The sequence below is a fragment of the Coptis chinensis genome, chromosome 1, assembly GCF_015680905.1.
Source record: "Coptis chinensis isolate HL-2020 chromosome 1, ASM1568090v1, whole genome shotgun sequence".
NCBI classification, from domain to species: domain Eukaryota; kingdom Viridiplantae; phylum Streptophyta; class Magnoliopsida; order Ranunculales; family Ranunculaceae; genus Coptis; species Coptis chinensis.
Window position 1 is genome coordinate 73,882,531 of NC_141456.1, and position 21,317 is coordinate 73,903,847.

At 38.9% G+C, this 21,317-nt stretch overlaps 1 pseudogene; it reads right to left on the reverse strand.

The window, feature by feature from the left end:
• Positions 1-9,277: 9,277 nt before the first annotated feature.
• LOC147525176 (small nucleolar RNA R71) lies at positions 9,278-9,370 on the reverse strand (annotated as a pseudogene).
• Between the last annotated feature and the right edge of the window lie 11,947 nt (positions 9,371-21,317).

Genomic DNA, 21,317 nt, shown 5'->3' on the forward strand with positions numbered 1-21,317 from the left:
GGAGCCATGCTTTGGGCCGGAAAATCGAGTCCAAAGCCTAATTTCTTCGATCTACTGAGAGCTTTGTTTAAGGCTTCGACTTTAGCAGACTTTTCGTCCACTTTTGCTCCTCTAATTTGGTCAAGGCTTAGACCATTGGAAAGCTCTTTCCGAGCCAGTCGTTTTGATGTAAGGTAGGCTCAATTCCGAGGTCTGAGTCCAAAGATATGGTCTTCGGAAGTTCTACATACTTGTGCACTGTTTCTGCCCGTGTTGACTTTTCAGCTTTTGACCGGGCTTTACAAAGGCTTTGTCTCCTTGAATCTTGGCCTTTATCACATAAATTCTTAGCAACCAACCCTTGCTCCTTTATCTCGCCCAAGTGGCACATTTCTGCACATAATTTACTTCACTGCCTGAAATACATAAAAACACGTAATCAGCATTAACTCTTATTTATTACTCGCATAATTGGTCTAAAAGTATGATTATTGAGGGGTTAAAACTACAGTTTTGGGCTCTTATCAGATAACACAAAGACTTCTCGCGAACCTCAGCGTCGCTTGAACCCTGCCATGAAAGAGTTGGTCAGGGAAGAAGTCTTACGGTTACTCGATGTGGGTATCATATACCCAATCTCTGATAGCAAATGGGTAAGTCCCATTCATGTAGTTCCTAAGAAATCAGGGATTACCATAGTACGTAATGCCAAGGGTGAATATGTTTCCACGCATGGTCCTATGAAATGGAAGATCTGTATTGATTCTGAGGGCGTTTAAATGCCATGACACGAAAGGATCATTTTCCTTTACCATTTATAGATCAGATGCTCGAACGTCTAGTTGGTCTTGCTTTTTATTGTTTTTTGGATGGCTACTCTGGCTATTTTCAGATTATTATTGATATTGATGACCAAGAAAAGACTACCTTCACATGTCCGTTTGGAACATATGCCTATAAGCGAATGCCTTTTGGCCTTTGTAACTCCCCGATACCTTCCGGTGTGTATACTTCATATATTTAGTGACATGGTAGAACGCTTCATGGAAGTTTTCATGGATGACTTTTCTATCTATGGAGACTCTTTCACTGACTGCCTGTCCAACCTATTTAAGGTTTTAACACGGTGTGAAGAGAAGAGTCTGGTTTTAAATTGGGAAAAATGTCATTTCATGGTGAAAAAAGGAATAGTGCTAGGGCACATTATATCTAGTGATGGCATCGAAGTAGATAAGGCCAAAGTAGATAAGATAGCATCTCTACCTATACCACGGACTGTCCGTGATATTAGAGTATTTCTAGGACATACAGGTTTTTATAGGCGTTTTATCAAAGATTTTTCAAAAATAGCTAGGCTTTTGACTAATTTTCTTTTAAAGGATGCCATCTTTGATTTTAATTTTATCTGTAAAAGCCGCCTTAACCTCTACACCCATTATACAGCCTCCGATTGGTTTAAACCTTTCAAACTCATGTGTGATGCTAGTGATTATGTTGTTGGTGCTGTCTTGGGACAGAAACTAGATAATAAGTCCACTGTTATTTATTATACTAGTAAAACTTTAAACAATGCTCAAAGGAATTATATAACTACTGAAAAAGAATTATTAGCTTGTCGTTTATCGTTAGATAAGTTTCATCCTTATTTGGTTAGTTTTAAGACTTTAGTTTACACGGACCATGCAACCCTTAGGTACCTTCTCGCAAAGAAGGATATTAAGCAGAGATTAATCCGATGGATTCTTCTCCTGCAAGAGTTCACATTAGAAATAAAGGACAAAAGAGGGGTCGAAAATGTAGTTGCCGACCACTTATCTAGATTAACAAATGATGATGATAGTGATTCTGAGTCCATATCGAACTCTTTTCCTGATGACCATCTGTATGCTATTTTTTCTGGACCATGGTATACTGACATTGTGAATTATTTAGCGTCTGATATTATTCTTGATGAGTAGTCAAGAAATGAACGTAAGAAATTCTTGGCCAGAGTTAAGGTATACTACTGGGATGAGCCCTACCTTTTTAAGTATTGTGTGGATCAGATTATTAGTCGTTGTATTCCCCAGTGGGAATATAATGAGGTTCTATCATTCTGCCATGACAAAAAGTGGTGCTCATTTTAGTGGTATGAAAACAGCTGCTAAAATTCTTCAATGTGAGTTTTATTGGCCTACCCTTTTTAAAGATGCCCAAGTGCATTGCAAGACGTGTGTTCGTTGCCAACAACTTGGGCGAATCACAAAACGTAATATGATGCCATTAAATCCAATCATGGTGGTAGAAATTTTTGACGTATGCGGCCTTGATTTCATGGGTCCTTTTCCTATTTCCCACAGTTTCATTTATATTCTAGTTGTCGTGGACTACATGTCTAAATGGATAGAGGCTATGGATTGTTGCATCTCTAGTCAAAAAGTATGGAGTTACACATAAGGTAGCAACTCCGTATCATCCACAAACTAGCGAACAAGTAGAAGTTTCTAATAGGGAAATCAAAAAAATCTTAGAAACAACTGTAAATCCTGATAGGAAAGATTGGTCTAAGCGTCTAACTGATGCCTTATGGGCGTATAGGACTGCTTTTAAAACTCCTATAGGTATGTTGTCTCTCTTTAGACTTGTATTTGGGAAACCTTGTTATTTTTGGCGTTGAATTGGATCACCGTGTTATGTGGGCTATAAAACGCCTTAACTTCAATTTTGATGAGGCGGGTGTCAAACACAAGTTGCAATTGAATGAGCTTGAAGAAATCCGTAGCGATTCTTATGATCTCACGAAGGATTATAAAGTTAACATGAAACGTGTTCATGATAAGCAAATCTTGCGCAAAGTGTTTGTGGTAGGTCAAAAGGTCTTGCTTTACAACTCCCATCTACATATTTTTCCAGGGAAATTAAAAACCCGTTGGTCTGGTCCTTTTTTGGTTACTAAAGTCACCCCTTACGGGGCAATCACCTTGGTAAATCCCAAGGACAACAATACCTTTCAAGTCAATAGCCAACGGTTAAAACATTTTCATGAGCTAATGTCCCGATGATGTGGAGGAAGTCCTTTTACGGGGACCCACGTCTATGAGGACTGACCTTTGTTGCTTAGTGTACTTCCTTTCACTTCCATATATTGATAAGTGCACCATTCAGGTAACCGGGCCCTCCCTATGGAAACGATTAGGAGATGGAAAATGCCCGGTTATATGGAAACGATCGTTTCCATATCTCATTTACAAAAATTAGGCCCGATAACGAATCGGCAATTTTAGTTTGAAGTTGCAAAAAAAAATCAGAATATTTCGGAAATCGAATTGGGCTTGGGACCAAATACCGCACGCACGTGCGCGACACGTGCGTCTCCTTCCTCAAAACAAAACAATTTGCGATTTCTATCTTCTCACTTCTGCCATTAACGATTTTAAACCCTGATAAATGTAAAATGAATAGTTTACCTACGAAATGAACGATGAATTCAAAACGTAAGTAAACTAAAACTGATCTTTTAATCTCAATTATCAAAGCTTCTACTCTCGATGCGAATTGCACTAAGTGGAGTAGGAAGTTCGTTCCACTCCTAGTTCCCTAGCATGGATTGTTTTCTAAGTCTAAGAAATCAGTCTTAAGTCTAATGAGAGCTTTACGAAATGTTATGCTAACAAGACGCGTTAATTTAAATAACAAGATATAATAAATAACAAGATAAAATATAAACTAAAGTTAATCTATGAAAGCTACGGAAATACGATTGTTTGAATCTAGATAAAGAAATAGAGGGAATTAAATCCACCTCGAATCCAACTTAATAACCTAGTATAGATTGTCGTGATATCTCGATTCTTACGTTTTTTCGGCAAGAATTTCGAGTCTAATCCCTAGTGTTCATGACATTTCTACCAAGTACTAACTAGCATGTGAGGTAAGCCCCACCCATTCTCATGGCGAAACACGACCCTTCTAGAGTGGAATAGATTCTACAACGATTCTATACTAAACAACTAAGTTTTCATCAAGGCTTCATCAACCCCTCTAATGGATGTTTTAGCCTTGAGTCATCCAAACATCATTTCCCATATTATTATAACTAAACATAATATCAAGATTCAAATCTACTTAATCTAAACTAAACAATGATTAAATTCTAATTAACAACTAAGAAATGGTAACCAACAATAATTAAAACTAGATCTATAAATTGAAATACCACAATTGAACTTGCTAAAATAACTATTTTTATTTATCTAATCAATCAAGAATAATGATTCAAAGACTTAATCTAAAACAAGAACTGAAAATGGAACTAAAACTTAAATTAATTAATGAAAACAGATCTAGATTTATCTATATTATTTTAGGTCTAACTAGCTACCATTAACAAAGAGCTAAGCTTTGTTTTTTATATGTTCCGATCCAAAAATCGTGCATGGGCTTGGAGTCATGTTTTGGGCCAGAGGATCAGGCCCAAAACTCAATTCTTTCAGTCCAAAAAGGCCTCTTCAGCTGCAGTTGGCTTCAGCAGACTTTTCATCCACTTCTACTCCTCTGATTGGGTCAAGGCTTGGTCCATTGGAAAGATCTTTCTGAGCCGGTCGTTTTGACATAAGGTAGGCCCAATTCCAAGGTCTGAGTCCAAAGATATGGTCTTTGGAAGTTCTCTTGTCTTTTGCCTTGTTTACTTTTGCGTGGACTTTGACTTTTCATCTTTTGACCAGGCTTTACAAAGGCTTTGTCTTCTTGAATCTTGGCCTTTAATCACCGAACTCCTTAGTAACCAACCATTGCTCCTTTATCTCATCAAAGTGGCACATTCCTGCACATAATTGACTTTGAAGCCTGAAATACATAAAAACACGTAATCAGTATTAACTCTTACTTATTACTCACATAATTGGTCTAAAAGTATGACTGCTAAGGGGTTAAAACTACAGTTTTGGGCTCTTATCAACCACCCCCAAACAGCATTTTGCTTGTCATCAAGAAAATATGAGAAATTAGCATAAGTGACCAAAAATGGAGTTCTATCTACTCGTCTTCATTTGAGTGCGATTGCATTGACCATATGCAACAAGGCGCTTAAACCACTAGGAATTCCCTAGTGGGACGAAGTTATAGCCTCGTGAGAGTTTTCGATGAAGGTACTCACAAACTTCATCTATACTACAACGACTAAGAAATAAAACTATTGTTTTCTCATTCATGTCTCAACTATCTATATATCTCACTAGCAAATACATAAGAATAACCCAGTCAGAACCCTAAGCTAATATATGCATAATAATCAATCATCTAAAATAAACATATAACAATGAGTAATACTATGAAATGTAATAGCAGGTCCGTTTATGAAAACTCGGAATAGCGTCCTTAAGTAGGTCCTCACATAAATGTCAAGACAAAACCACTCGATTTTTCCACTCAAGTTTTCATTTACTCGATTAAAGTGGGCACACTTTACCTTACAATCTCAATGACACACAAGGAAGCTGGAGTCGATCAAACACATCTACCACTTACTATCACACTAACCTATTCCTAACTGAGCTAGAGGTCTTTATTAGGTGTTGCGGGGATTAGGAGATGGTTTAAGAAGGAAAGAAATAGATATTCAAAAGGACAAGTCTGAGATAATAGAGTCTTCATATTATGTAACTTAGAGAAAACCTTGTTATTTTCTTTTGCTTCTATACTTTGTTTTCATCCTTAGCCATATTTTTCTTTTTCTTTCCTTTGGCTTTTGACTCCCTTTTATTCTATTTTTGGAGTTTTTATTTATTTCTATTTTTTTTTTTTTCCTTTCTTGGATGGAAACTTCTTTTCTTTTTCTGAAGCAACTACTAATTTTTGTTTACACAGGTTTTTCTCTTTTTCTTTCTTCCTCATTCTATTCTCAGACTTATTCTAAATTGGGTAGGTTGATTTATATTTTTATTTTGTTTTGTTTTTGTAACAGGGTAAAGGAATTTTGGTTTATGAAAGGCTAAGGAAAGGCTCAGAGGGGCGACTAGCGGAAACTAATTCATAGGTTTGAATTTCTGGCTATATCGATCGAAAGAGGGCCTAAATTCTCGCTTAGGATATGGTTTAGTGATCAAGCAAGTGGACGTGTGATTTCTCTATCCGGATTTTACTTCTCCTTGTGTCATTTCTCAAATGTTTTATTTCATATAAGCCTTTTAGGCTATATTCTCACAGGATTTGTAGAATAAGTACTCTAGCCTAGATTTCAGAAACTTACTGCTAACAATCATAGATACTCATGTAATAAATTTATAGATAGATGCAAAGATTATTACCTACATATTAACCTAAGTTTCTAACAATTATTCTGATGCAAAAGCTATGTGAGACTTCTAAATTGTTAAGAGCATAGAGAAAGAAAAACAATACCAATATTCCTAAGTGTATAGCATACTTTTTATTTATATTTTGAATTTTGAAATTTTAACTAGAAAACAAGTGCATATTATACATATCTATATCCTAACGGATGTCTTAATTACACGTGTTTCTATGCCCCCAAACAAAGAAGCATGCTTTGTCCTCAAAGCATTTAAATAAAGAAGGTAGGAAAAATACCATTGAAGCGCGTGGAAATTCGGAACATCCGCAAAACAAGGTTAAAACATACAAATATAGTAATATAAAAACCGACGAACTCTATAAGAGTTCCACCCATTATGGGGTTAATGAATGAAATTGCTTGGGACATAAGCGGACACTAACTTAACTAAAACTTACCGCACCCGGCATTTACTCGTCATCCTCCTCTTCTATATGAGGTTCTTTCGCGATCTGCCATGCCATAACAACTTGCCACGCCTTCCGTCGTGTATCATCAACTAGTGCTAACCTCTCTAGTGTTACTTGGTGCGATGGGGTGTAAAGGGGCAACCAAATGTGGTTGCACCCGCCATCCCGCCAAGTCATGGCTCGGAATGATCTTACCACCGCGATTGGTGGGTCTCATGGTTTCGACCCTTTTCCCAACTGTCGGTATCGCGGTACGAATATGGGTAGGCAAGCGGCAGATAATGCGGCAAACCAAGACAGGCATAAGAAGGTACTTATGCCTCAAGGTATGGCCTCGCTTCGAGTAGCAACTAAAACTTCGGGGAATGTCATACCGACGACGCCCCTCGGCTAAAGCAAGGAAAACGTCACCACCCGGTATTATTGGCGTAGTAAACTTCCGTTCCCTAGAATGTTCATCATGATGAACAACATGGTTCATGCCTACATTCACCGATAGGCTACTTCGTAGGCGATGTTATATTGGTCTTGGTCCATGATATCTGAAACACCCTCCCCATAATACTCATGGAAATAGGCATATTCATATAGGTATGAGTTATCCATCATATATCCCCACGTGTGCATAGGTCGTAATGGCAACCCGAAACCAAAGCTATCAATTGCTTATTGAATTCCATAGTCGTGCCATCAATAGCAAGGGAAAATTTTGTTCTCCTTCTTGGGTACAAAAAAAAGTAATATTATTATAGAAGAATTCAGTTAGCTTAGGTGAAAAGAATCGTCATCACTCACCGGAAGATGCCGCCATCCTAATCGCGACGATCCGGCCGGAACGATGCTCCATAGGTATTGGTTCCCATCAAGTCTTCAAATGACTATTCGGGGAATCACTATAGGAGGTGTCATCTCAAAACTACCCCCAGAGAAGAGCGAGCGCGAAAACCACGAAGAAACCTCGAGAAAATTGGAATTTCGTGCTTACGGGGAGGAGGGCGCTGGCGCTTCGTAGGTTTTGGAATTACAGTGTTTGATGCTGGTCGCTTCGCTTGGGCACGGGCGCTTCATTGAGATTTTTCGATTTACAGTGTTGTAGGGCGAGTCGCGCTCTGCTTTGAAGCGCTTCTGAAAAAAAAAAATATAGCAGTGTATAGCGCGGCGCTTACCGGAAGCTGCTGGCTTCGTGAAATCTAAACCGAAGTTTACAAGAAAAACAAGAAGAAAAAGCTTGGAGTGAAAGGTGAGAGATGATTGTGGGGTGTAGTGTGGGTTGTGAGTGTAGAATGATGGAAGTTTAAATAGGTTCTGGGTTTCCAAAACGAATCGGCAAGTTGCCAAATTGTTTTAAGGCAATTTCCGGAAATAGAAAACTGCCAAACCCGAAAACGGAAACTAACCATAGTTTTGATTTCCTAACAACCCTGGTATCTTTTAAACTTGGTTTAGAATAGTAACTTCTAAACTCTCCTACATATCATGCTACCACTACAAAAAAAAAATCATAGATATGCCGATATCGGCCTAATTTTCAACTTTTACTCCAAGACAACTTTTACCAAGACAACTTTTACTCCAAGACACCCACCCACCCTTGTTTGATTCATACTGTGGTTGTCCATTTCAGAGTTGAAAAATTCCGGGTAAAAATTACATTACTGAGCGCGCGCGCGCTTCCTTGAGCGCGACCCGCCCTATAGCCTGGAGCAAGAGCGCGACCCGCCCCCATGTGGAGCGCGACCCGCCCTAAAAACACTATAATTTGAAAATTACCCGGAGCGCGACCGCGCCCTATCCGAGCGCACCCGCGCCCTTAACAAAATTTTTCGGATTTTGACAGTTTTGATTCGAACTTTGATCTTTCATATTTTTCAGTGTTCTAACCTGCTATATACACTGAACAAGCGTAAACAAGACGCTATTCATAAGCGAAGCAAGGACCAATCGTATTCCTTTCTTCCACACCTCTCTCTCTGTTAGAGGTTTATACTAGTATATCGAATTGTTTGGAGTGTTGATATGTTTAGCTAAGTTTGGTTTTAGCTTTGTATGAGATTAAGGTCCGCCAAACAAAACACCGAACGTCATTACACAACAACGTCATCAAACAAGTCTATCTAGTATACCACCCACTACACCTCTAGCTACTATTTCACACACATCACCTGACACAATGCCCGACGAAGAAGAGAGGCCTCTCTATGACTTCTACAAAGCCTTGAGCGATAGCCCCAAATCTTGCATCGTTCTAGCAGACCCAGCAGGGGATTTCCGAATCCCCCCAAATATTTTTAATTTGTTACCCTTTTTTCATGGATTAGACCATGAAAAACCTTATCAGCACATGCGTAGGATTGAACAAGTCCTAACAACATTCCACCATCCTACGGTTGGTATGCGGAACAAATTAAATTAAGGGTATTCCCTTTCACCTTAGCCGATAAGGGTGGCGTCTTGGTTAACTCGCCCAAACGCCTAATTCTGTGGACTCGTGGGCTAAACTTGTTGTTTGTTTATGGAACATTTTACCCACCCCTAAAGACGGATGAGATGCTTTCCAAGATTCATTTCTTTTCGACAAAATCCTCATGAAACATTTTGAGGCTTGGAATCGTTTCACCGATCTCCTTATAGAGTGTCCACATCATAACTTAGCGAAAGACACGTTAGTTCGTGCCTTTTTCAAAGGACTTCTACACCACCATAAAGAAGTCCTTGACATAATGAATGGGGTAGTTTCTTAAGCAAAGGAGCTTGAGGAGGCTTATAAATTTTTAGAGGACCAACTAAAGCGAAATAACAACGGGGGGTAGTGGACGATTACTCGGCTCCGCTAGTTTTTCTTCAACGATTAAGGTTACCGGTATGTTTGAGGTTAAATCAGATCCCGAGCTTAAAACTCTAATTGAATCCCTCACAAAAAGGTAGAGGCCATTTCTCGTACAACAAAAGCCAATCCCGTCATGAATGTAAATTCAAATCCATGTAGTTTCGTTGGAGCCCCGAGCATCCCGACTCCATCGTCCTATAGCCTATGAACAGGCTTGTTCCATTAATAGTGAACCTAAGCGCCTTGGAGACAAAATCCCAACTTCGGTTGGAGAAATAACCAAAACGTCACACCTCAAGGGTACAATAACCAATATGTTAGGCCTCCACGCACAAACTTTAACCAAGCCCCACTATGACAAGGGCGAGGGTCGGGGAATTTTAATAATTATAACAACCAAGTGCAACCTCGACAAGGTCAAGCACAAGGTCAAAGTAGTTATAATAATTATAATGCTAATAGAGGTATCGTTCCGGTAAATAATAACTACCAAAATCCACCCATAAATAATTCACGTGAAATAGTTCTAGTGACTACTACACCCACACAATCGGATCGTCTTGACACCTTCATACAAGTGAGCCAAAAACTTTTCCAAACCATGGCTCAATCTAACCAACGACCTTCTACAATCCGGTTAATAATTTAACCAAACAGTTGGCTCAAGATAAAGCCCAACCCAAAGGTGTGTTTCGTGTAGCGAAATACCTAATCCTAAAACAACAAATACAGCCTTTGAGGTAACCGATAATACTAGTAACGAGTATGAAAATGTAGGTGAGCTAAAGGCCATCACCACCCTGGATTCTGGCGAATGGTTGATAACAAAGTAACTATGCCTATAGTTACCCCACCCGATAGCCCCTACACTTACTATATTACTAGATACCGAAATAGAAATCAAGAGCCTACTGGCTGTAGAGGTACCCGGTTCAACACAACCTAAAAAATAGGAAGCCACGGTTAAACACCGGGTAATACCATTGCTAAATATAAACGAAACCACCGTTTCCATAAAATTAGCCATGTTAACTAGGGATACAAATTACGAGGAGATTAGGGATGTTTTCAAGAATCTAACTATAAACCTTCCCTTCCTCGAAGCTATAAAAAGCTACCACACCATGCGAAGTTTCTTAAGGAATTGTGTACTACTAGGCGTAAGACCAATATACCAAAAGGCGCTTTTTAACGTAACAATTCCCAACTCTATCGAACATAATGGAATTGTTAAGTACAAGGGACCGGGTAGATCCCCCATCGCACAATGCACCTTAGGAGATTCCTATACTGACGACCGCGTTATTAGACTTGGGGGCTAGTGTAAACTTACTCCGTTTTATTTGTATAGACAAATAGGTCTAGACGAGATGCAACCCACTAGAATGGCGTTGCAATTAGGCTGATCGGTCTATTAAGTATCCTAAGGGGGTGTCGCCGAAAATGTTCTCGTAAAAATTCAGGATTTTTACTATCCGGTGATTTTGTCATCCTCGATACGAGGAAGTCGATTAACGACTCTGTCCCGATCATCTTAGGGCGCCCTTTTTCGCAACCGCCAATGCGCTCATTAATTGCCGTGATGGTTCAATGTCCATGTCTTTTGGCCATCTTTTTGTTGAAGTAAATGTTTTTAAAACAAAGACACAGTTACCCGATTCGTCTATGGATGGAGAGGTTAGCATGATCGAGAGCGTTGCTCGAGATTATTTCAACAACACGTTCTCTGATAATCATATGCCCAAATTTCTTTCCTTTGGAAGTTAGGACTCAACATTTCCATCCCTACACTAGTCGATACACATATTATGGATGAGGATGAGATAGATGACTTTCTCAAAGATGTAGAGGACTATCATAGTAACGAGGATATGACCAATCTAGATGAGCAATTCGATGAGTTTCTTTGAGCAAGTGATGAATCACCCTATCAAGAACTACTTTACACAACATCCACCTCGATTCCCCTCCTTCCACCCTTTCAAAGGAATCTCGAAGTTTGCACTCGATCCTTTTGTTTCTCCGTGCTCCATAATTTTTAAATCCACCTAGTAAACAAAATACTACGGAAGGACAAACCACTTGACACCTTCGTTTTCAGAATTGAGGCCGATCCCTACACACACAATGAATGAGTTTTGTACTAAAACCACATCCTCATTGTTTACAGGCTGTCTTTCTACAACTTATCCATATCCACCATATTCTTCACAACCATTCACTTTTCCACCCTTATTTACTAGAACACCCACTCATTCAAAAATGAAAAATAAGGTGCATGATAGGTTACATAATAGGGTTATCCGACTTCGCTTTCATTTCACTAGGTTGAGTCATAGAAAATCTTGGTGCTTGATTGTGTTTAGATATGTTTTCTGTGATATTTATTTATGGAATGATCCACAATTATTTTGGTTGTTGATATATGATAAACTGCATGTTCATACATACGTCTAGATAAAGTCTCGAGTATCTGACTATAAACGACTCAACTTTTGTGGTTGGTGCATTTTCTTTCATTTCCATATATTGGTGAGTGCACCATTAAGGTAACCGGGCCCTCTCTATGGAGTGTTTGGCTGTAAGTACCGAAACCTAAGTCCACGCGTTTAAACATAATTCACGTTTTTCCACTCTTGCATGTTTTCTCGGACTTTTTGAGTCATGTTTTCTATGGGGTGAATTATGTCCTTCTTGTTTATTGTTTTCTTTTTAAAATTAAAATATAATATATATATATATATATATATATATATATATATATATATATATATATATTAAAGAATAAGCATAGTAACCTAGGAAGTCTCGGGAATCTGACTTTAAAAGACCCACTGCTAAAAACAAATTTTCTAAGCTTCGTTGTAAAAATTTGTTTGGGGGTGGGGTGTTCGTGTTTCCGTACTAAATATTTATGTCCCATTAGAGTTGCTTAGGCCGTTTTATTGTATTACGATTCGGGTTGACATAATCCATGAATTTAGAGTTCAATTGTTCGCATAACGTACGTCATGCACGCACTTCGAGGTTTTCCACTATCTTATATGTCATCCACGGTCGGAATGGAGTGTTTTATGGATCATTGGATTGGAAATTCTCTCTTGATCATTTCCATATCTCATTCGCAAAAATCGGACCGGTAACGAAGCGGCAATTTTGATTTGAAGTTTCGCAAAAAATCGAAAAAAAATCACAAATTTCGATTTTGGGCTTCGCCCAACCCGCCACCGGCGGTAGCGACCACCGCCCTTACCTTTTAGCAAAGGCGGTCTTCTTCTCCATCCGCCATTAACGCGAAGCTCCAAAACCTAAAAAAACAAAACCAAAATAAAAAGAAAACTAAAATTAACCCACGCCCCAAATCAAATCCCAACCCAAATCGATTCCAAACACCACCGACCACCACCACTACCGAATTACATCACCAAAAAATCCACCAAAATACCAAATTTTGGTGCTGCCGCGCCACCACACCACCACCACCATCATTTTTGATCAGTGAGTCGTTCCTCATTACTCCTACACCTTCTACAAACACCAAATCATATCCAAACTTCCAATGGCTCAACAACGCCGAATTTTGCCGGAGCAAGCTTTTACCGACCACCTTCTACCGCTTTTACGGTGACGAGATGATCAGTCAAGACTGGAACAACTTGTGGTACTCAAATGAAGCCTATTCCCACGAGGACTTAGTCCGACGGTTCTATGATACGAGGGAGTTGGAAAGGACTAGGATTTTTGTTGTTGTGGCGAAGAGGCGGAAGGAAGTGACGACTGGGTTGTTGGTGAGATTCTAGGCATTCCGCCTAGAATCCATCTCGATGTCACCCTGCAGGAGTCCCAAAGATAATGGGGTAGAACCATTGATGCACGAGACAGTTATTGAGGGGACTACAATGCAAGATCGCATTGTGTTCGACAAGCTTCCTTTAGGACCAACCACCGGGCTACGACCCGTGGATTGGTCGGAACGCCGAGGAAGGGAAGGTCGGCGATATCGCCTGAGCGCCTACATATCTTATGGATACTCCGGAGCGGAAGTATGACTTCTACATCTTAGAGTTTTTATGAGCATGATTAGGGGAGTAGGGAGGTGCATTGTTGCCCTCCCCCGTGTTGATAACAAAGATCATGCTCAAGTTGAGAGCAGCTCAGGCGACTGATCGGACATACATCACTCTCCACCGTAACCCTCGCATCTATAAGGAGTGTGTCCAACGGGTTTGGAGATTGGTTGAGGATAGAGAAGAAGAAGAAGAGGATGGAGGAGCTGAGAATGCCGAGGAGGCTGGGGGACATCAGGATGCCTCCGAGGATGAGGAGGACTTGACCTGTTTTGACGCGGATGCCTTGGAGAGGTGCTGGACAGATGCAGAATGCATGGCTGTGATCCATCGAGGCATGCGTTCGCTTAACACTATCTGTGAAGACCTCCGGACTCGACAGGCAACGATGCATCACAACTTCGAGAGCTCCGTACCCAGAGAGGGCGAGAGGTGGGAACAGATGGCGCCGAGCTAGAAGCTCAAAGACCGATTTAAGGACGAGTTGCTGACACGATTCCCACCTCACGGGGACTCTCCTTCTGAGGACACACCATCCAGGCACGAGCGTCGTCGCCGAAGGACAAATGGTGCTGGCTTTTCAGGAGCGCTCGAGCAGTCTCCGGAGCATGTTCCCTCCGCCACCAGTTCCGGAGTAGCTAGGGATAGTATAGTTTTATGTTTTATGTTTTATTTGTAATTTCTTTATTGTTATTTATTTTAATGCAAGTTTATTTCCGTAATTTAAATTTTGTAGTGTAATGTACTCCGAATGAAATTTTTAATATAAGGGGTTATTTTCAGTATGCGTGGTTGTTTCATATTGATTCCACCTTCCCAACTTGTTTGGGGGTGGTTTTATCAATTCAAGCATTATTTTTATATAACCCTCGTATTAGAATTTATTACGGAGTCAAGGTGAAAATATAGCCGTTTAGGCATATCTATGATTAAGTATCATTGTAGGATGAAATCTAGATTAAATAGGTACATTCTATCATAAAATCAACCTAAAAGATACTGGGTTTGAATTAAAATCAAGGATATGAGTTGTTTTACGTTTGGATTTGGAAATTTTAGGATTCCGAAACTGCCGTAATTAGTTTTGGCAACTTCCGATCCATTTTAGCAACTTTAAACCTATATAAACTTGATACAATCTATCCTCACAACTCACACTACACCTAAACTCCATCACTCACTTTTCACTCCCGCGATTCCCTCGTTTCGGCTCATTTTCCGAGTTTCTAGATAAAAAAATTAGGGGCGATTGATTCTACTTTAACTCGACTTAATTTACTAACGAAGAATCGTCGTAATCCGAATTGAACTGCTTTCGCATAACAATTGGTTCTTCCTAATCCCTAGTTGTTCATGGTAATCTCTACCAACTAACATCTAGCATGTGAAACAATCAAACCCATTCTCATGGTGAACTAATTGTTTTCTAGAATGGAATGGAAATTACGACTATTCTACGCTAATCGAAATCAAGTTTTCATCAAGGCTTCTTCAACCCCCTCTAATGGAGGTTTAGCCTAGAGTCATTAAACTATCATTTCTCATCAAATTTAAGCAAGACATGGTATAAAGATTCTAACTTTGCTTATTTGAACTAAATGAAAATCTACTCATGCAAGATTTAATTGAAACTAATAATGATAAATAACTAAATCTAAGAATTGAAATTAAATAATTAATGGAAAATGAAACTAGATTATGAAGAACTAACTAACTTTATTAATCTAATTAGTAAATAACAATGATTCAATAATTGAATTTAAAACAAGATGAAAAACTAATTAATTAATGGAGTCTAAATCTAGATCTAAACTATTCCCTAATGGCTACTTGCTACCTAAACTAACTATTGCTTAGGAGTTAAGTCTTGTCTCTTGAAATGGAGGAGACAAGATCCACATTTTCGTGCATGGGCTGAGGAGCCATGTTTTGGGCTGGAAAATCGAGCCCAAAACCTAATTTCTTCAGTCCACAGAGGCCTTTTCAGTTGGATTTTTCTTCAACTAACTTTTCATCTACTTCAGCTCTTCTTATTGGGTCAAGGCTTAGAACATTGGAAATCTCTTTCCAAGCCGGTCGTTTTGACATAAGGTAGGCCCAATTCGAGGTCTAAGCCCAAAGATACGGTCTTTGAAAGTTCTGCTGACTTTTGTGTGATGTTTCTGCCCGCGTTGACTTTGACTTTTCAGCTTTGACCGGGCTTTACATAGGCTTTTTCTCCTTGAATCTTGGCTTCTAATTATAGAACTTCTTAGCAACCAACCATTGCTCCTTTATCTCGCCAAAGTAACACATTTCTGCACATAATTGACTTCAATGCCTGAAATACATAAAAACACGTAATCAACATTAACTCTTATTTATTACTCACATAATTGGTCTAAAAGTATTATTGTTAAGGGGTTAAAACTACAGTTTTGGGCTCTTATCAAACCACCCCCAAACAGCATTTTGCTTGTCCTCAAGCAAATATGAGAAATTAGAATAAGTGACCAAAAATGGAGTTCTAACTACTCTCGTTTTGCCGAGTGCGATTGCATTGACCATATGCAACAAGGCCTTAAACCACTAAGAATTCCCTAGTGGACGAGTTATAGTCTCATGAGAGTTTTCTAGTGAAGGTACTCACAAACTTCATCTATACTACAACGACTAAGAAATAAAACTATTGTTTCCTTATTTATGCCTCAACTATCTATAAATCTCACTAGCAATGACTACCGAATAATCAAGTCGAAACCTAAGCTAATATATGCATAATAATCAATCATCTATGAATAAACATATATACAATGAGTAATACTATGAAATGCACTAGCATGTCCATTTTTGAAAACTCGGAATAGCGTCCTTAAGTAAGTCCTCACATAAATGTCAAGACAAAAACCACTCTGATTTTTTCGCTTAAGTTTCGCTACTCTAGTGTGTAGTAGGCACACTTTACCTTACAATCTCAATGACACACAAGGAAGCCGGAGTCGATCAAACACATCTGCCACTTACTATCACACTAACATATTCCTAATTGAGCTAGAGGTCTTTATTAGGTGTTGCGGTGATTAGGAGATGGTTTAAGAAAGAAGGAAATGGATATTCAAAAAGAACAAGTCTGAGATAATAGAGTCTTCATATTTTTTAACTAGAGAAAACCTTGTTCTTTACTTTTACTTCTACACATTGTTTCCATCCTTCGCCATATTTTTCTTCTTCTTTGGCTTTTGACTCCTTTGATTCTATTTTTGGAGTTCTAACTCTTTTTTTTTTCTTTTATTTGTTTATTTATTATATATTTATATATATATATATATATATATATATATTTTTTTTTATTTGGATGGAAACTTTCTTTTCTTATTTGAAGCGACTAACAATTTCTTGATTTCAAAGGTCTTTCTCTTTTCTATTCTTCATCTCTATTCTCAAACTTATTCAAAGAATATGTAGGCTGATTTTTTTTTTATTATTATTTTGTTTTGTTTTTGTAACAGGGTAAAGGATTTGCGGTTTATGAAAAGCTAAAGAAAGGCTCAGAGGGGCAACTAGCGGAAAATAATTTCATAAGGTTTGAATTTCTAGCTATATCAATCCAAAGAGGGCCTAAATTCTCACTTAGGATATGGTATAGTGATCAAGCAAGTGGACGTGTGATTTCTCTATCTGGATTTTACTTCTCCTTTGTGTCATTTCTCAAATGTTTCACTCATATAAGCTTTAGGCTATATTCTCACAGGATTTGTAGAATAAGTACTCTAGCCTAGATTTCAGAAACTTACTACCAAACAATAATAGATACTCATATAATATATTTATAGATAGATGCAAAGATTATTACCTACATATTAACCTAAGTTTCTAAAAATTATTCTAATGCAAAAGCTACGTGAGACTTCTAGATTATTCAGAGCATAGAGAAAGAAAATAATACCAATATTCTTAAGTGTATAGCATAATTTTTTATTTATATTTTTGAAATTTTTGAATTTTAACTAGAAAACAAGTGCATATTATACATATCTATATCCTAACAGATGCTTAATTAACGCGTGTTTCTATGCCCCCAAACAAGAAGCATATTTTGTCCTCAAAGTATTTAAATAAAAAAAGGGTAGAGAAATACCATGGAAACGCGTAAAATTCTGGAACATCTGCAAAACAAGGTTAAAACATACTAATATAGAAAAAGAAAAACAAACGCAACTCTATATGAGTTCCACCCGTTATGGGGTTAAAAGAAGAAATTTTCTTGGGACATAAGTAGACACTAACTGAAACTAAAAACTTACCTTAACTCCCATGTTTAATCGTCATCCTCCTCATCTTCCTCTCCAAAGAGATGAGGTTCCTTTGCGTCCTGCCACGCCATGATAACTTGCCAAGCCTCACGCCACTTATCATCTACTATAACTAACCTGTCAAGCGCCACTTGGTCTGATGGGGTGTAAGGTGCAACCTGATGAGGTTGTATCATCCACCCTTGCCAAGTCATTGCACGGAAAGATTAATAATACAATTGGTGGGTCTCACAATGTCGACCCCAACCCAATCCGTGAAGTGGGTACAAAAAATAGGGAAGAAACATAGCATAATACGGCAAATTAAAACAAGCATAAGAAGGTACTTATGCCTCTTGCTATGGGCTCAGGCTAAACTAGACATTAGGGTCTGGGGAATATCATAGAGTATCGTCCCCAATTAAATAAAAAGGAAAATATCACAAGTTTTGTCATTCACAGAAGAATAACGCCATTCCCCTCTAATGTTTAGCATGATCCAAAACATAATAGTGCCCATGTTCATAGACAGGCTACCAAGGGCGACGTTATAATCCCCTTGGTCCTCTATCCTAAAGATTCCTGCCCCATAATGCTCATGCAAATCCTCATAGTTATACATGTACATATTATCTACCAAATAGGCCCATGAGTCTTGTATTTTAGCAGGCATAGCAAGTCCAAGAACAAAGGCTAGCAAGAACCTGGAAATTTCCATCGGTTCGTCCCCAATGGTGATGGAGAACACTTGTTCTCCATCCGGTTTATCAAAGAACTTACAATTATCATAAAAATAAGATGTAAGTGTAGGAGAATAAAGTTCATCAGGACTTACCAATAGCGGCTCCCAACCTGCTAGAATGATCACTTCAGCGAAACCACGCACCATAGGTGTCACTTTGGAACAAGTCTTCAAAAGAATGTTCTGGTATGATACGAGGGGTGTCATGACAAAACTACTCTCCAGAACAGCTGCAAATCCTGGAACAACCCACAAAAAAAATTAGAATTTTTCGTGCCTACGGATGTCAGGGCGCGAGGTGCCCTCAACCTAAGCCTTGTATGGGCGAGGATCGCACTCCGGAGAATTTGGACTTACAGCGTTTTGGGCGTGGGTCACGCTCTGAATTAGTCTGGGTAGGGCGCCCGGTCGCGCCGGGAGAGCAAATGGTGATAGTGTTTTTTGGTCCAGGGGTCGCTCAACCGAGGCACGCTGGCGTTCCTGCTCCGAAGTCTTTGAAGTGAAGAAAAAAAAAGAAAAAACTTGGGAGTGAAAGGTGAGAGATGTGAGTTTTGTGTGGAGAATGAATGAAGTTTATATAGGTTTTGAGTTTCCAAAACGAATCGGGAAGTTGCCAAAAAAATTTCCAAAACCGAAAACGGAAACAACCCATATTCTTGATTCTAAAACAAACCTAATATCTTTTAGATTGAATTTAGAATAGTAACTTCTAAACTCTTTTATATTTCATCCTACCACAATATCTAATCATAGGCATGCCAATATCGGCAATATTCTCAAGAATCAATCCAAAACAACTTCTAAAATTGAGGATCATATAAAAATCATGCTAGAATAAATAATACCACCCCCAAACAATTTAGGAATGTGGGATTAACAATAAAATCAACGCACAATTTGAAAAGAACCAATTAAATTCAAATTCAAATTCAAATACAATTAACTACAGAATTCAAATTTACTACAGAATTCAAAAATTAACATCCGAACTAATAAAAACAAATAAAAACATAAAAGGAACAATAAAAAAAACATCTAATCCATAAACTCTCTAAACAACGCGCTGCTGGTAGTGGATGGCACATGAGAAGGAGATGACTCCTGAGCTCCCGATGGGCCAGATCCATCCGTCCTATGGCGATGACGCTCGTGCCCCACAGACGCCTCCTCAGAAGAAGAACCCCCCAACGCGTGTTCACGGAACTTTCGCTGAGCTTCCATCTCGACCTTCATCTCCTCCCAACGCTCATCCTCGCGCTGGGGCGAGCCTCATAGTTACGATGGATGGTAGCTTGTCCAGTCCGAGATCTCCATAAATAGTATTGAGAGAATGCATGCCACTATGAAGCACCAACATGCATTGTGTATCAGACGCACACCTTTCTAAGGCATCGGCATCAAAACATGTCATGTCCTCATCATCCTCCGAGTCATCCTCTTCAACTACCCTCTCTTCAGGCAACCTCCACGTCTTTTGGATATACTCCATATAAATAGTAGGATTTTGGTGCCTCTTCACGCAAATTGGATCAGACTTCAAAGTCGCTCTCAAGGTCATCATGATCTTTGTTATCAAAATAGGGAGAGGTGCAATACTCTTCCCGACTCCTCTAATAATAGTAATCAAAAACTCGAGGATACATAAATCATACTCTCTCATCTGGAGTATCTAAAGCATGTGGAGACAATTCAGGCTAATGTCACTGACTTTCTCTTTTCCAATGACATTCCTCCCAATCCACTGAGCTACAGCCAGTTGGTTGGTTCGCAGAGATGACTGACGAACACAATGCAAGCTCGCATTGTAGTTCCCTTCCAAAACCATCTCGTTCATCAAAGCCTCGATCCCAGTAAATTGGGATTCCTGCACTGTGGCTACTAGAGTGCGTCCTTCCTCCATGCCGAAGATACGAGCCAACAAATTTCTATCCACTTCTCTCCTTACTTTATTCACCTTCCCAAAAAAATTTATTCCCAACCAACTCCCTTGTCCTATAAAATTGTTGGACCAAATCTTTGTGATAATAATCGTTCGTCGTATACCAGAAATGGTTCTAATCCCTACAAATCATCTCCTCACTATAAAATGACTGAAAGTGGAAGGGCGTAAATTCTTGTTTTGACAAAATTCTCCGTCTTTGAGCCATTGAAGTTTTGAAAAGATTTGTGGGTTTGAATAAGGTGGGGAAATGTTTTAAAAACAAACTCACTAAAAATAACAGTTCGAATTCTTGGATTTTTTTATTTTTTTCGATGGTTGAAATTGTTGGAGATGGTGGTGGGAGAGGTTTGGAGAAGATTTGAATTTGTTTTAAACTGTTGGCGTAGCTGTATTGAGGTTTTCTATATATTTTTTATTTTTATTTTTTTGGTTTCTAGGGTTTGGAAGCTTTGTTAATGGCGGAATGAAAAAAAAAACGTGATCTGTTTTAGTTTGGAAGAGAGAGATGCACGTGCGTGTGAGATTGGGCCCAAGCCCAATTCAATTTTCGAATTTCATCGATTTTTCGCGCAACTTCAAACTGAAATTGTTGCTTCGTTACCGCTTCGATTTTTGTGAATGAGCAATGGAAATGATCAGGAGAGAATTTCCAATCCAATGATCCATAAAACACTCTATTCTAACTGTGGGTCTGTGGGTGACATATAAGAAGATGGAAAACACCTCGAAGTGCGTGTGTGATGTAAGT